General features: G+C 47.7%; 1 long non-coding RNA gene across 2 annotated transcripts; it reads right to left on the bottom strand.

Annotated features, from left to right (window-relative positions):
- Positions 1-10,342: 10,342 nt before the first annotated feature.
- LOC143828843 (uncharacterized) lies at positions 10,343-15,054 on the bottom strand. Of its 2 annotated transcripts, XR_013227929.1 has the most exons (4): positions 14,924-15,054; positions 14,376-14,574; positions 13,509-13,635; positions 10,343-10,919 (listed from the first exon to the last, which is right to left on the bottom strand). It is a non-coding gene; the product is annotated as an uncharacterized LOC143828843 (long non-coding RNA). The 2 variants fall into 2 exon arrangements; XR_013227930.1 differs by lacking the exon at positions 14,376-14,574.
- Between the last annotated feature and the right edge of the window lie 645 nt (positions 15,055-15,699).

Below are 15,699 nucleotides of genomic sequence, written 5' to 3'. Positions count from 1 at the left end.
CACATTGGTGGCTCAATCCAAGCAATAGATAGCCATCTGAGCAAACGGACCATCACACAGTTGCCATGGAGGCTGTGGGAATCATACAGATCCATGCGTGCCCGTGTATGGAACCAGGACACAAAGATACAGTGTAGATACAATTTCTGTGCCTTGCTTGGCTAACAGGTGGAGGCCATGATCAGGCCATGTTCAAAAACCCCTCCTTTGAAGGAATATGCACTCCTAGTGTGAAAGCAACATTTGTTTGTTTAGAATACGGGTTCCTGAAGTGGGCAGTGGAAAGATCCAGGGGGCAGTGAGAAATTTGGGAGCAGTAGGGGGTGGTTAGGAATTTTGGGACAGTAGCCTGACTCTTCCTGCTGCGGCTGTGTTTTCCTAGCGAGAGACGTTCCAAGGTAGCTCGCCATTGCCTGCCCCTGGGCTTCTTTGGTGGACATCTCAGTGCTCCTTCCCTTCCTCAGACTCTGTCCTTCCCAGGCTCCATCTCCGATCTCCAGAATTTCTTAACCCAACGCTGGCAACACTTCCCCAAAAGTCTCCATCTTTGAGAGACTGGAAAAGCCTTCTCCAGCTTGCTCTGTGAGAACAGCACTATCAGGGCAGTGACTAGCCCAAGATCACCCAGCTGGAGGAGAGGGGAATCAAACCCAGCCTGCCAGATTAAAAGCCAACACTCTTAACCTCTACACTATGCTGGCTCTCTTGGTGTAGTGGTTAGGAGACAGGCTCTTTAAAATAACCATGTTTTTCTCTCTTTAAAATGCTAATAAAACAAGGGAGGCCAGTTTTGAAGAGGGAACCTGAGTGGAGCTGAAGGGCTTAACACCCTCTACCTTCCCCACTTAGCAATACAGTTTTCATGAGAAGAAGTGTTGGTTCTTATATGCCGCTTTTCCCTACCCGAAGGAGGCTCAAAGCGGTTTACAGTTGTCTTCCATTCCTCTCCCCACAACAGACACCCTGTGGGGTGGGTGAGGCTGAGAGAGCACTGATATCACTGCTCGGTCAGAATGGTTTTATCAGTGCTGTGGGGAGCCCAAGGTCACCCAGCTGGCTGCATGTGGGGGAGCGCAGAATCAAACCTGGCATGCCAGATTAGAAGTCCGCACTCCTAACCACTACACCAAACTGGCTCTCCTTTGAGAGGTGTGATCTTTGGCTCATCTGCTTCAGACCTTCCTGATAGACAAGAAGCAGGTGTGTGTATGGGGGGGGGGGGATACGGCAGCTGCCAGAGTTTCTCGCAGGGTCCATTGCTACTTCCAAACCACAGCATGGTGTAGTGGTTAGGAGTGCGGACTTCTAATCTGGCGAGCCAGGTTTGATTCCCCGCTCCTCCCCCACATGCAACCATCTGAGGGACCTTGGGCTCACCACGGCACTGATAAACTGTTCCGACCAAGCAGGAATCTCAGGGCTCTCTCAGCCTCACCCACATCACAGGGTGTCTGTTGTGGGGAGAGGAAAGGGAAGGCAACTGTAAGCCTAATGGCACCAGTGTCTTTGAAGAAGAAGAGTTGCTTCTTATATGCCACTTTTCTCTGCCCAAAGGAGTCTCAAAGCGGCTTACAATCGCCTTCCCTCAACCACAGACACCCTGTGAAGGAGGTGAGGCTGAGAGAGCCCAGATATTACTGCTCAGTCAGAACTGCTTTCTCAGTGCTGTGGCGAGCCCAAGGTCACCCAGGACAAATCTGCTCAAACCTGGCTCGCCAGATTAAAAGGCCTGATCCAACATGGCTTCTCTTATGTTCTTATGACAGGGTCCCCCTGGGGGTTGTTTGACCAGGATCCCCCCCCCCAAAAAAACCCTGGAATCAGCCTTGACGAGAACGTTTGCTCACGAGATCAGTGTGAGGATGGGAGGGACATGGGCTGATCCTTTGGTCCCCTCAGACTTTGCTTACTTAGGCCAAGGCCGGGTCGCTCTCCTGGCGCAATAAACTTTAATACTTGCTTAACCCTGTTGAGCAAATATTCATTGGCAGTTGCTGAGCAGGTCTGTGACAGAAGGCATTGTCATTTTGAAAACCGCTTAATAGGGGAAAAACAGGACCGAGGCAAAGAGCGCTAAAGAAGCAGGCAGGATGCTTAAAGAACATTAACCCCACGGTAAATAGACCTAACGTTTGCCTTACCACAGCATAAGTTGGGAATTTTCCCACAGTTCCATGGGAGCTTTGTTCCCATCACGACCCAGGGAGACTGGTGGTGGTGGTGCTGGAATCTTCTATCAGGTTGCAGCTGACTTCTGACTCTGTAAGTGGCCAAACGGTGGCTCTCCAGAGGACCATGGACTACAGTTCTCATAAGCCCCTGCCAGTGTACAGTGGTCCCCAACCCCCGGTCCGGGGACTGGTGCCGGTCCATGGATCAGTCGGTACGGGCCGCAGCTCCTCCTTGTCCTCCTCAGCGGCTGCTGCCTCAGGGGCTGCCTTGCCACTCTGCTGCCGGCTCACCTTTGGTGCTCTCTGGCAGCCGCCATGGCTGGGGCTACCCCTCGGCATGGCACTACGCAGCTGCTGCTGGCAGCCCCCCCCCCAGTGTGCGGTGGGTGGGAAGTCAGGGGTGCCAGCGGGAAAGCAAGTGGAGCAGGGGCTCAGGCGACGGCATCCCTCGGAAAAAGACTAACCCCTCCCCGGGCCTCAGTAAATTGTCAAGCGTTAACTGGTCCCTGGTAATAAAAAGGTTGGGGGCCACTGCTCTATGGACCTCTGGAGAGCCACAGTTTGGCCACCACTGCCATAGGGTCGTCAAGGCAAGAGACGTACAGAGGTGCTGGTGGTTTCCCATCCAAACACTGAACTGGGGCAATCCTACTTGGTTTCTGAGATCTGACAGACTTGGGTTAGCTGGGGCTCTATGGAGGGAAGGCCTGAAAGACTACTCTGTGAAATCACCTCAGTAGCATTTCTGATAAGAATGATTCTGCTTCTCCTGTCTTGGAAGGACTTCGGGCGCGTTCCAAGGAGAGAGGCAAACCCCAAATTAGATTTGAGCCCGAAGAAGTACAAAAGCCTAATAAGTCGCTTTGAGCAACTTCCTGAGGAGGAATTATTGTATGCATAACACAATACTAGCATTGAAAATTGTTGGACCCCTCAATAATATTTGCCACAAAACAAACATCAGCTGATGAAATATTGTGTAGTATTTCCTTAAATAACATGCCAATTGATGGAATAGGTTAAATTTGTGAGTTCAAGGAAGACAGGAGTATACTGGGAACTCCTTTCAGCTCTTTATTGTGACTCCCAGCATGATGGTACAAAGGGGCAAAAACTGAGACGACACCACCTCCGAAAAACCCCAACTTATATACACAAGCAGACAATAGATCTTCCTGCCACTGCATGCCATTTTCCAAAGGGCAGTTTCAGTTTAAACTGACCGGATCCGGCAGATGAGATCTAGATGCTCATTGGCTAACTGTGCTGCAGGATTACGATCCTGCCTCAGACCTCAAACTCGGTCCTCAGCAGGAGCACAGACACAACAGAATAGCAATACCCTTTATGCAGCATTTTGAGCATTCAGAGTGTGTGAAGAAGTTCGTGTTGGATTTAGTCAGCTGGAATTTTCAAGCTGACTGCAGGCCCCTTAAAGGCTTAGGAAGAAAAGCCAGCTGCGAGTTCAGCATGGCCTTTGAGACCAAAAACATAACTTTGAGAGTCAAAACTCTCTGCAGCAGAGATCAGCTATCAGCTGTCCAACAAAGGGAGCTTTCACTTTTGAGAGCTCATACCCCCAAAAAACTTGCTGATCTTGCTAGACTCAAATCTAGCTGTTCTACAGCAGACCAACCATGTTACCCTCTGAGAGAGCTTGCTTGGTGTAGTGGCTAGAAGTGCGGACTTCTAATCTGGCAAGTTGGGTTTGATTCTGTGCTCCCCACATGCAGCCAGCTGGGTGACCTTGGGCTCTCCACAGCACTGATAAAGCTGTTCTGACTGAGCAGTAATATCAGGGCTCTCTCAGCCTCACCACCCTCACAGGGTATCTGTAGTGGGGAGAGGAAAGGGAAGGCGATTAGTAGTTCCATTAGGGCCTGGGTTTCTGCAGGTAGCATCTTCTACCAGGGATTAAAAGGCCCTGGTGGAGGCCAAGCACACTTCTTTTGGGCCAGGAACCATCAGCATATTAACACTTGATAATATTAGTGTTCTTCTAAGAGCATGTTGGGAGAGGCGGTCCCCAAGACATGCAGGGCCTTAAAGGTTAAAACTGAAACCAGATCTGAGATTCAACGGGCAACCAGATCTGCGGTTGGAGATAGGTCTAATATGGGCCCTCCACGGTGTCCTAACAAAGACTAGAACAGCCACATTTTGCACCAGTCTCAGTTTCCAGGTCAGGGCCAAGGGTCGTCCCACGTAAGGTGAGTTACGGTAATCCAGCCTAGAGGTCAAATAGGGCACTAGTAGCTTTGCTGGTACACATGGAAGAAGGACTGGCAAGTTATCTTAGTGATCTATTGTAAGGGAGTCATCAAAGATCACCCCCAAGTTCTTGAAGGTGTCCCTGCCCTTTTGAGCCTGTGGGCACCTTTGGAGTTCTGATACTGCATGTCAGGCACAGCAACAAAATGGCTGCCCCAGGAGGCGGAGCCAGACCACTGCTGCCTCTTGCCTTCTGTCATCCAGTAAAGATCCTGGCAGCTGCATTTTAAAAACATAAACCGCTAATCAAATCTCCAATAGCCCATGAGAAGCCTTGCAAGTTCAAAAGCAATTGGGCCCCACCCACTTTCAAAAAATACTTGATGGGCACCACATTGGGGATCCCTGCCATAATGAATAACCTCAGACCAATGGCCTAGTGAAAGCTTTTAGTCCTTTCACAGGCCAGAGCTGGTCCTCTTCTCAGGTACAATAAAATCAGAGTCCAGTCGCATCTTTAAGACCAACAAAGATTTATTCAAGGTGTGAGCTTTCGAGTGCACTTTGTTGGTCTTAAAGGTGCGACTGGACTCTGATTTTATTGTGCTACTTCAGACCCACACGGCTACTCATTTGAATTTCTTCTCAGGTGTTTCCCTCACAACTGAAGAAGCTGTGCAGCATCTCTGCTTCAGGTTCAGCCCACACCTTTTGTCCATTACTGTAGAACAGTTTGAGGAGTCAGCCTGAACAAGCAAGCACATGAGCTGCCTTTCAGCACGTTGGGTTATGGACGGCCAATGCCTCTTTCTCCCTGTTTCTATCTTTATGCCAAGGCCCGAGGCTCAGAGCGTTCCAGTCTGTTCTCGCTAGTATAGCACAGCTAGCACAGCACCAGTAACAAGTCTTGTTAAGATGACAGACAGAATGCCTGGCCATGACCCAGGCTAACCTCATCTCAGTGGACTTGGGAAGCTAAGCAAGGTCAGCTCTGCTTAGAAGTTGGATGGGAGACCACCAGGAAAGCATGGGGATACAATGCAGAGGCAGGAAATGGCCAACCACCAGTACATGTCTCTTGCTTTGGAAGCCCTACAGCAGTGGTTCTCAACCTGGAGGTCAGGACCCCTTTGGGGGTCGAATGATCCTTTCACAGGGGGTCGCAGCAGGGCAAGAAGCTTGGCCGGGGGGGTGCCATCCACACAACAGTCTTGTGGGGTAGATCGAGATAGAGTGTTCGTCTGTCTGGAGCAGCGGAAAAGAGCAAGATGGGCATGGTGGGACAAGAGGCAGAACTGAACTGAGAAACCCCAGAAAAAAAAACTAATTATGAACAATCTTCACACCATTGGTCAGTTTGGGTTTAATTTCTGTGAAAGAACATTTGCATAATCTTATGGTTGGGGCTCACCCCAACATGAGGAACTGTATTAAAGGGTCGCGACATTAGGAAGGTTGAGAATCACTGCCCTACAGAGGCATGTTCGCAGGCTGTGACTTAAGAGCACCTTCTACCATCAGGAAAACCCAACAACTATTCTCATAAAAGGTTGCCCCTTATGAGCATCAACCACCAAAACCGCCCCACTGACCTATAAAATAATATAGGGCTGCCATCAGACGGCACAACGCCATCACCTAGGCTGGGATATCCCTGAACCTGCGTTGTTGTCTAATGATCCTGAACAAAACAAATTTGGGGCCCAAGAGCACCTTTAAGACCAACAACCTTTTATTCAAGGTGTGCATGCACACGTCTTCAGACAATGAACCTGAAATCACTAGACTGCATCTATAAGGGGAGAGTAAATAAGCAGTAAATTACTAAACAGCATCCTGAAAATATCCAACAAATATACAGTATAATGGGAGTCATGGGTCCAACGTTCTGTGCCTTTTGGGAGATTGGGGCTGGGTGTTTCTGAAGCTGTGCAGTGAGAGGTGAGGGAAAGCCACACCATAGAATCATAGAATCATAGAATCATGGAGTTGGAAGGGGCCATACAGGCCATAGAATCATAGAATCATAGAGTTGGAAGGGGCCATACAAGCCATCTAGTCCAACCCCCTGCTCAACACAGGATCATAGAATCATAGAGTTGGAAGGGGCCGTACAGGCCATAGAATCATAGAATCATAGAATCATAGAATCATGGAGTTGGAAGGGGCCATACAGGCCATCTAGTCCAACCCCCTGCTCCACGCAGGATCAGCCCTAAGCATGCTAAAGAATATTAACAAATATTCTTTGTTTCAGAATATCACCATTCCAAAATCCTAAATACCATTCCAGGTAATTAAAGGAGTGCCTCCTTCTTTACAAACCTCTTCGCTTCATGCCCTGGGATCCTTGTATGTTACCCTGAACCATATCCCTTTAACACCAGAAATTACACTGTTATTTAGGAAAAGCAGGGCCTTCCCTGTTATGGCCCTTTGCTATGGAACCATAATTGGCTCAGTCCCTGCAGGTTTGGCAGAGATCAAGCCTGAGCCGTCCTGGGAGGGCAGTAAACAAATAGAAGGAAGAAGAAGAAGAAGAAGAAGAAGAAGAAGAAGAAGAAGAAGAAGAAGAAGAAGAAGAAGAAGAAGAAGAAGAAGAAGAAGAAGTAGTTCTTGTTGTTCTTGGAGTACTGGGTGAAATTTAGTTAATAAATGCCTTGGTTTTAGGGCTTAAAAATGTATTTGATGTGTTTTATTAGTATTGCAAGCTGCTTTTAGTTACTTAGGAAGAAAAACCGCTAACAAATACAAATCAATCCATCATTAAATTGGGCCCTTTTACTTTTTAAACGTCATTTTGGGGGAAGCACTCTTGTTTTCCCCACATCCCTTTTAGCTAATTTCAGCTTCAGGCAGAAGGAGAATGATGTTCCCAGCCTTTTTAAATTTTTTAAGAATAATAATCAGATAATCCAGCACTGTTCCCAGGCATCTGGAGTCAGACTGATCACTGGTATAAATCCAGCAGTCTTTGATCAGGAACAGCCACAGCCTGGTCATTGGACAATGAGCCAGAACCCCAAACATCAAAAAGGCCAGACCACCAGTCTGGCCACAGTAAATCCTCAGACTGTCAGGCAAGGTGTGCTGCATTTAATTCCTTCCCAGCTGACACTCTCAGTAGCTACTTTCTTCATTCCTGCAAGAAGAAGAAGAAGAAGAAGAAGAAGAAGAAGAAGAAGAAGAAGAAGAAGAAGAAGAAGAAGAAGAAGAAGAGTTGGTTCTTATATGCCGCTTTTCTCTACCTGAAGGAGGCTCAAAGTGGCTTACAATTGCCTTCCCTTTCCTCTCCCCACAACAGACACCCTGTGAGGGAGGTGAGGCTGAGAGAGCCCTGATTTCACTGCCCGGTCAGAACAGCTTTATCAGTGCTGTGGCGAGCCCAAGGTCACCCAGCTGGCTGCATGTGGGGGAGTGCAGAATCGAACCCGGCATGCCAGATTAGAAGTCCGCACTCCTAATCACTACACCAAACTGGCTCTCTACGCCAAACTGGCTCTCCTCATTCATTTCTGCCGCTCACTGTTCCACAGACACAGTACAAAGGGACAAAGAGACTGTTTGCAGAGGAAGCAGGACTGGAGTTTCCTTTCTCATGTAAAAGATGGACCGTTCTCTACCCAAGGCTTTATCTGGGGCAGTGGTTCTCAACCTGGGGGCTGGGACCCCTTTGGGGGTTGAATGACCCTTTCACAGAGATTGCGACAGCGCAAGCAGCCTGGCCGGCGGGGGGGGGGGTGCTGCCAGTAGTGCTGCTCCTCCTGCATACGCCCGTGCTCGGTCACCAGCCGCTCATCCACACAACAGCCTTGCAGGGTAGATCGAGATAGAATGTTCATCTGTCTGGAGAAGTGGAAAAGAGCAAGATCGGCATGCTGGGACAAGAGGCAGAACTGAACTGAGAAACCCTGGGGGGAAAAACAATTTATATACAAATAAACAATGGATCTTCACGCCATTGGTCAGTTTTGGTTTAATTTCTGTGAAAGAACACTTGCATAATTTTATGGTTGGGGGTCCCCACAACATGAGGAACTGTATTAAAGGGTTGTGACATTAGGAAGGTTGAAAACCACCGCTCTAGGGGCTGCATAGCAGATCTGAATTCCCTCACTACAACTTATGACCAATCAGAAGGCTAGATAACATTGCCAGCTGGGCCTATTCTGCACACAATAGATAATGCACTTTCAATGCACTTTAGAAGTAGATTTTCCTATTCTGCACAGGAAAATCCAGCTGCCAAAGCACATTGAAAGTGCATTATCCTATGTGTGCAGAATGGGCCCAGGTGGGATCCAGGGTTGACCCAGAATTACAGGTCCTCTCCCCTGGAGAAAATGGGTGCTTTGGAGGGTGGACTCTTGCATTGTGCCCCCGCCCCTTGAGGTCTCAATTCAATAGTCAAACTTTATTGCACCAGGCTATAGGCCATTGCAAATCTCTATTAATCCCAGGCTCCACACCCAAATTTCCAGGAGTTTCCCAGCCTGGAGGTGGCAACCCATTCCCTCATCCCTGTGCCAGTGGCAGGGGAAATCTGGCAATGCAAAGGACACAGCTTCCTGGATTTTGACTACTGCCATAGAAATGTCTTACATTCAATAATTCCAGAGCCAGGGGCCACCTGGAGCTGTAGCTTCTAATCCGGATAACTGGTTTTGATTCTCTGCTCCTCCACATGCAGCCAACTGGGTGACCTTAAGCTAGTCACAGTTCTCCCAGAGCTCTCTCAGCCCCACCCACCTCAAAGGGTAGAGAGGAAGGCAAGGCAATTATAAGCCACTTTGAGACTCCAAGAGCTAGCTAAGTGTAGTGGTTAAAAGCGGCAGCTCATCACAGCCTTCTTAGAAACTCTTCTTACAGAACAGTAATCTCAGGGCTCTCTCAGCCTCACCTCCCTCACAGGGTGTCTGTCGCGGGGAGAGGAAAGGGAAGGAGAATGTAAGCCGCTTTGAGAGTCTTTCAGGCAGTCAAAAGCTGGGTATAAGAACCAACACTTCTTCCTTCAGGAAAAGTAAAAAGTGGGGTACAAAAAAAGAGCTCTTCTTATTTTTTATTTACTTTTCAATTCTTTAACCTCACCCTCGTGATGGGGGTGGGGGTGGGGGGAGCTTCTTCTAGCGAAAAGAACCCTTCCCCCCAATGCACAAACGCACAGCATGAGTTTTGATCTTGTGTTGCTGCTAGGTGGCAGTAGCTACCTGGAGTTCTCCTAACTGGTTTTGATAGCTGAGCTGCGGCAGCGCTCCTTGGGGCCAAATTCTCGCTTCTGTCCCTGGTGGATCGTCTGCTTCGTACAGGACTGCCTTTGAGGGCTGTTTGCAGGCTTTAACTCAGGGGTAGTCAAACTGCGGGCCTCCAGATGTCCATGGACTACAATTCCCATGAGCCCCTGCCAGCAAATGCTGGCAGGGGCTCATGGAAATTGTAGTCCATGGACATCTGGAGGCCCACAATTTGACTACCCCTGCAAACTAGTCAGACTGTGGCTGCCTGCATTTCAATAGGCTTGACTAAGCCTGGAAAACTCCCAAATTATGCCTCTATAATAACATCACAATGGCATATATCGGCCTAATTTCATGTATTTAAAGTATCTGTAAGGCTGCCTTTCTCCTGACTGTCTCCATGGAAGACACGTGCTACAATTTCTGTAACGCATCACCAGCACCCTTTTGGTAGGCGTACCGCCATAGAATGGGGTTATTTTTACTGCCACGTTGGGGTTATGTCATGTATTTTAACGGGGTTTTAGTGGGGGTTTTATCAGGATTTTATGTATCGGGATATATCTTGTAACCCGCCACGAGCTGGTTCATCAGGAGTGGCAGGTAATAAGTCCAATAATAAATAACCATCGTGATTTTTAAAATTTTTATATATTATTTGATTTCTTGACCATACTCTCCTCACAAACAGGCTCAGGGGAGGTCCACAACAATATAAGCATCCAGCATTCAGCAAAATACAAAAATGCAATAAAATCGTTTTTTAAAATGTATCATTTCTAAAAATGCTCTGTCCTTCTGCCCGTCCGCTATTTTATTCAGGTCACCGTTATCTTGATGGCGAATTTTTCAGCCATTTTGGTGGTAATGGGTAGGCAGGGGGAAGCCTACAATGGGGGGGGGGAGAGATTGAGTCACAGGAAGACAAAATTGGTAGTGATTGGTGGGCGGTAAGGTAGGTTCCACGTCTTTTGTAGGGTTTGTCACTATTGCTATATGAGCTGCGTTTTACTCCTCACCCCCAGCTACTACGATGCTTTTGGAGTTGTTGCCACAGAAGCGTAGGTACCGACGAAGCCAGTGGTATGGCAGGCCTCTTAGCTGGCAGGCCTCTTAGCTGGATCGTAGGACAATCAAACCAAGGAACAAAACACCAAGTTCAGGCTTCCAAACAAGCTGTGGTAAATGTAACTGTTTATTCAAAACAACAGCTGGAAACCGCACCGGTTGAATTGGTTTTTCGATGGACTTCCTCAGCAGCCAATATCTGTATTAAATGTGTTACATGTTGAAAATCTCAAACCTATACAAAATCCAAGAGCAAAAAATCAAACGAATAACATTCTGATATTACATTTAGAGGTGGCATAAATAGCCTTCTTTTAAAACCTACAAAAACAGGATTTCATTGGGAAAACATATCGTGCATGACAATTTCAAGAGCAAAACAATTTACAAGAATAAAGCAATATAAATCGTATAAAGACTTACCCAAAAGTAATGAAAACTCAAACCTAGAGTAAGACACTATTCTGTAGTTTGAAATCTCTTCTGGGGGATCTGGTCTACTAGCAGAACATTGTCTATAAAGTGACTTCTGGTCTAGCTGCCTACCTTTGTGCACTTACAAGGGAGTAAATCCTGTTGAAATCACTTGAATTGACTTCAGCCCAAGTTCAGACTGTAAGATTGAATTCTTAAAAAGATTCACTAGAAAGCAGGCCATGTTAAAATCGATTGAGATTACTGATGAATAAATTTAGGTATGGATCATGGCCAGTTTAAAACCCCCTAGGCTTCCACAGGGTGGTGTCTGTGTGAGTTTCTATGACATTTTGCTGGACCAGTGACCTGTGCATCTTCCTCCCAGGATGCCTTTCATTTGACCTTGAACTCAATTGGCTTCACTTTGGTGCCTTGGTTTCCTGCCCTGGGTCTCCCCAGCCCATTGTGTTTTGCATAACAATATTGCAAGAGGCCCTGTCCATTTTGTATGTTTATGACTGTTGATCATATGAATGAAGGCACCAAGGAGAAACATTTCCTTTCCAGGCTTCCTCTGAGTTTGCGTGTGCACCAATGCTGCCTGGAAGTTTTGGTCCCAGACCCAATACTTGTTGCTTTGTGAACAAGATTCCTTCCACTCCCCAGATGTCATTCAGGGCTCCAAGTGCTTGGCCAACTGCAAAGAGACTCCAGGAAGGCCTAAATCAGGAGAGCCGGGACTGGCACCAGCTCCTTGTATAGGGCATTGTTTCCAATTCAGCCCTCCCTCGCAGTCTGAGTCACAGTGGAGTTTCCAAATGTGTGCAGCAGAAACAGGGAAACAAAAGCAGGTCCCTCTACTGGTGCCAATTACCTTGGCAGGGCACAGTGCAAAACGATAGTTAACATTAACCAGGCCTTGTCCTAATCAGCTCTCCTCAATGCCAAGGCGCTGCCTATGGCCACTTACGACGAAGAGCAAAGATTAGAGCGAGGGGAGAAGACATATTGCTGCCCTCACACCCACTTGCATTGCAACAGCCGGAAGTCCAAAGGTGCTCTGACTGGTTGAAGAGTAACCCCTTCTGCTGAGGGAGCCTTTCGGATTGCAGTTTCATCAGGGGAGCTTATGGGCCTATAGCGGAGAATTCCCAGCACATGCACAAACCTGTTTTCATAGAATCATAGAATCATAGAGTTGGAAGGGGCCATACAGGCCATCTAGTCCAACCCCCTGCTCAACGCAGGATCAGCCCTAAGCATCCTAAAGCATCCAAGAAAAGTGTGTTTTCAAGGACTGCCCCACAGAGAAAAGCATTGCAGTAGTCAAGCCTGAAAGCTACAGAAGTCTAGATCAGTACAGCAAGTTTAGAATCATAGAATCATAGAGTTGGAAGGGGCCACACAGACCATCTAGTCCAACCCCCTGCTCAACGCAGGATCAGCCCTAAGCATCCTAAAGCATCCAAGAAAAGTGTGCATCCAACCTTTGCTTGAAGACTGCCAGTGAGGGGAGCTCACCACCTCCTTAGGCAGCCTATTCCACTGCTGAACTACTCTGACTGTGAAAAACTTTTTCCTGATATCTAGCCTATATCGTTGTACTTGAAGTTTAAACCCATTACTGCGTGTCCTCTCCTCTGCAGCCAACAGAAGTTTTACTTATTTATACCCTGCTTTTTCCTCAGTGAGGACCCGAAGATGCTTACAACATTGTTCTCCCTTCCTCTCTGTCAGGTGGGAGGGTAGGTAATCTAGCCAGTTTCCATGGCAGCGTAAAGATTCAAACCCAGCTCTCCTAGATCAGGGGTAGTCAACCTGTGGTCATCCAGATGTTCATGGACGTTTGTTGGCAGGGGCTCATGGGAATTGTAGTCCATGAACATCTGGAGGACCACAGGTTGACTACCCCTGTCATACATGATGGAAAATGTTGTCCAGTTGCAGGCAACTTATGACTACCCGGTAATGTTTTCAAGGCAAGAGAGAAAGGTGGCTTGCCTCTGTATAGTGACTCTAGACTCCCTCAAAGGTCTCCCATCCAAGTACTAACCAGGAACGACCCTTTTTAGCTTCCAAGATCTGATGAAATCCGGCTGGCCTGGGCCGTCAAGGTCAGGGCCTCTTACAATAAAAGTATTTTACTCTTTTTCATTTTAATTCCAATCCTCCCTCCAACTCGAAAGTTCAAATCAACTTGCAGAAGAACACACACACATGCACTAAATCACATAACACAAAAGGTTAAAATTTTAGAGGCATAATTTCAACCTACCATAGGAAAAGAATTGCAATCTGAAAGGGGGGGGGTATAACAAAAAAGGCTTGTTTGCACTGGAGGGTGGGGGAACACAAATAGGGAAATCATAAGTGAACCATTTAGTGATTTACTTCTCTGTCTACTTACCATTGATAACGGGGTGGTACCTAACAGCGTTTTCCTTTCATTTCCCAAGTGTAACAGGAAGGTTGAATAACGGAACTTGTAACTCTGCCTGACAGATGGTAGCATCAGGTTATGGTACTTGAGACATCTATTTAACATAGGAAAAGGGGCAAAGCACGTTGCATTCAGGAATACAACAGGCACTATATTGGGGGGGGGGTGGAAGAACTATGCGGACAGCCTCCCCCTCCCCCCAGGACCTCGAAAGGCTGCAGGCAGCTGTTAGGGAACTCACCTGCAGGGGCAGCTCTCATGTGGCCGGGATCTGCAGCCTCCGAGCCTCAGAGGGAAGTGGAAGGAGGAGGGGTTGGCCAGCGGTGGGGGACGGAAGGTGATTGGCTGGCCACTTGACAGACAGGCAAGCCGGTTGGTGGAGGAGGCACTCAGGGGCGGGACAGCCGCCCTGAGTGGGCGTTAAGCGCTGAGTGGCACTTAAGCTATGAGCCACGCTCCTCCTCTAAGCCCTTATCAGAAATATATGTGGAAGAAATAAGAGGTGAAGGAAGGAGGCTGAGCAAGAAGCTGGCCTACAGCCATTTTGTGAGAGGCTGCCTTCAAACTTATCACTCACCGAGCTTACTAAGAATACTCAGTCTCAGCTCAGAGGGTCAGGGATGCGGTATAACCACAGCAGTCGTTAGTTTGCCTTTACTTCATTCTGAAGAGAGCACCTTTGGCCAGGAAAATGTCCCACCTCAGAGAAAATTGCAAGATTTTTCTGACAGGCGGTAACAGTAACGGTGTATCAACAGTAATATCGTTACTGCCAGTAACAGTTGTGCGCAGAAGACCTGAGGGAAAAGCTAATCTTCAAATTCAGCTGCCTACCGAAAATCACTCGAAGGCCTTGGCTGTCAGGCTCCATTCAGGTGACTGGCAGCTTGAAGAGCGGGCTGTTAGGAGAAGAGGAGCCGGCCGCTTGTTCCTGCCACTCCTCGCTCCAATTATTAAATCGTGGAGTTGTAGTTTGGGAAGAGAACACAATTGACCGCGAGCGTTCGGTGGGGCTCTTCATCCAACACTTTTGCTAGGCCCAGGGAGAGAAAGGAAATCGAGATTCTCTTCAAAATGTCCTTTGTTGTTCCAACAAAAACACGCTCGCAAGAACAACTGTTACCCAAATTGCTGGGGAATTATGAATATAGCAAGAGGCGGGGTAACACAGGATCTTTACTACCAATTTTTACGGGGTCCTTTCCCTGGAAGAAACCCTTCTTAAATGAAGAAGACTAAGCTTACACTCAGGGGATTTATTTGGGGGAAAATATTGGGATACATTCAAAACACACACAGAAGCAAAAACATACATACACAAAGTTCTACAGGAGGACAAGTTACACTGAGTTCTACAAGGGGACAAGTTCAAGATACTGCACCTTTCTTGGATCCAAGCAGCCAAAACACAGGGTTCACGACATCAGGGGTGGACAGGATGCCGGGTGTGGAGGGACAACACACACACACAGGGTGTGCACAAGGCTTGATATAGTGTTTGAAATTCCCGGGCCAACCCCAGGACTGCCCACTGCGAGGTCCGTGATTGTTGATTGGTCTCCGATATTATGAGTACCTGATAGGTGGGTTTGAACTGTGAGGTCACTAGAGTGGGAGGTGTGGAGTAATCTCATCAAGTAGAACAATGCCTTGGCTAGATGTAATGTGTTGCTAATGGCCCTGTCTTTTTTTTATCAGGAAGGACTGGGGGAAGACATTTGGGGATAAGAGATGCTGCTAGGCAGGAGTTACACTGGGCAAGAGAGACAAAAGAAGTTGCAGTTAGTACCTTGAAGGGATATTCCTTTTCTGTAGATAGTCTAATGGTCTTTGGCTGTGGGGGGTGATTTAGATAACGTGCGCATTTAGCTCAGTCAGTTGGGCAAGGAGGAAATGTAAGAAATCTAGTGAAGCCCAAACAAGATGGAGAGCTGGCCTGGCTTCCTAGGTTTGTTGAGAGGCCCTACTGACTCCATAGTCAGTCTCTGCCAGGCTGGTTTCTGTGTGTGCCACCTGCTCAGAGTCCAGCCATGGGCTTCTGTGCATGAAGGTATAACACAACTGGGTACAAGGATGCTCTGAAGGGGCACAGGCTTGGACAGAATTGGGCCATGCTGTAAACACGGGATGCAACCACACATTGTGGGAAGTGGCCTTA

This window comes from Paroedura picta, chromosome 2 (assembly GCF_049243985.1).
Source record: "Paroedura picta isolate Pp20150507F chromosome 2, Ppicta_v3.0, whole genome shotgun sequence".
Taxonomy (NCBI): domain Eukaryota; kingdom Metazoa; phylum Chordata; class Lepidosauria; order Squamata; family Gekkonidae; genus Paroedura; species Paroedura picta.
This window is presented reverse-complemented; position numbering and strand designations above follow the sequence as displayed.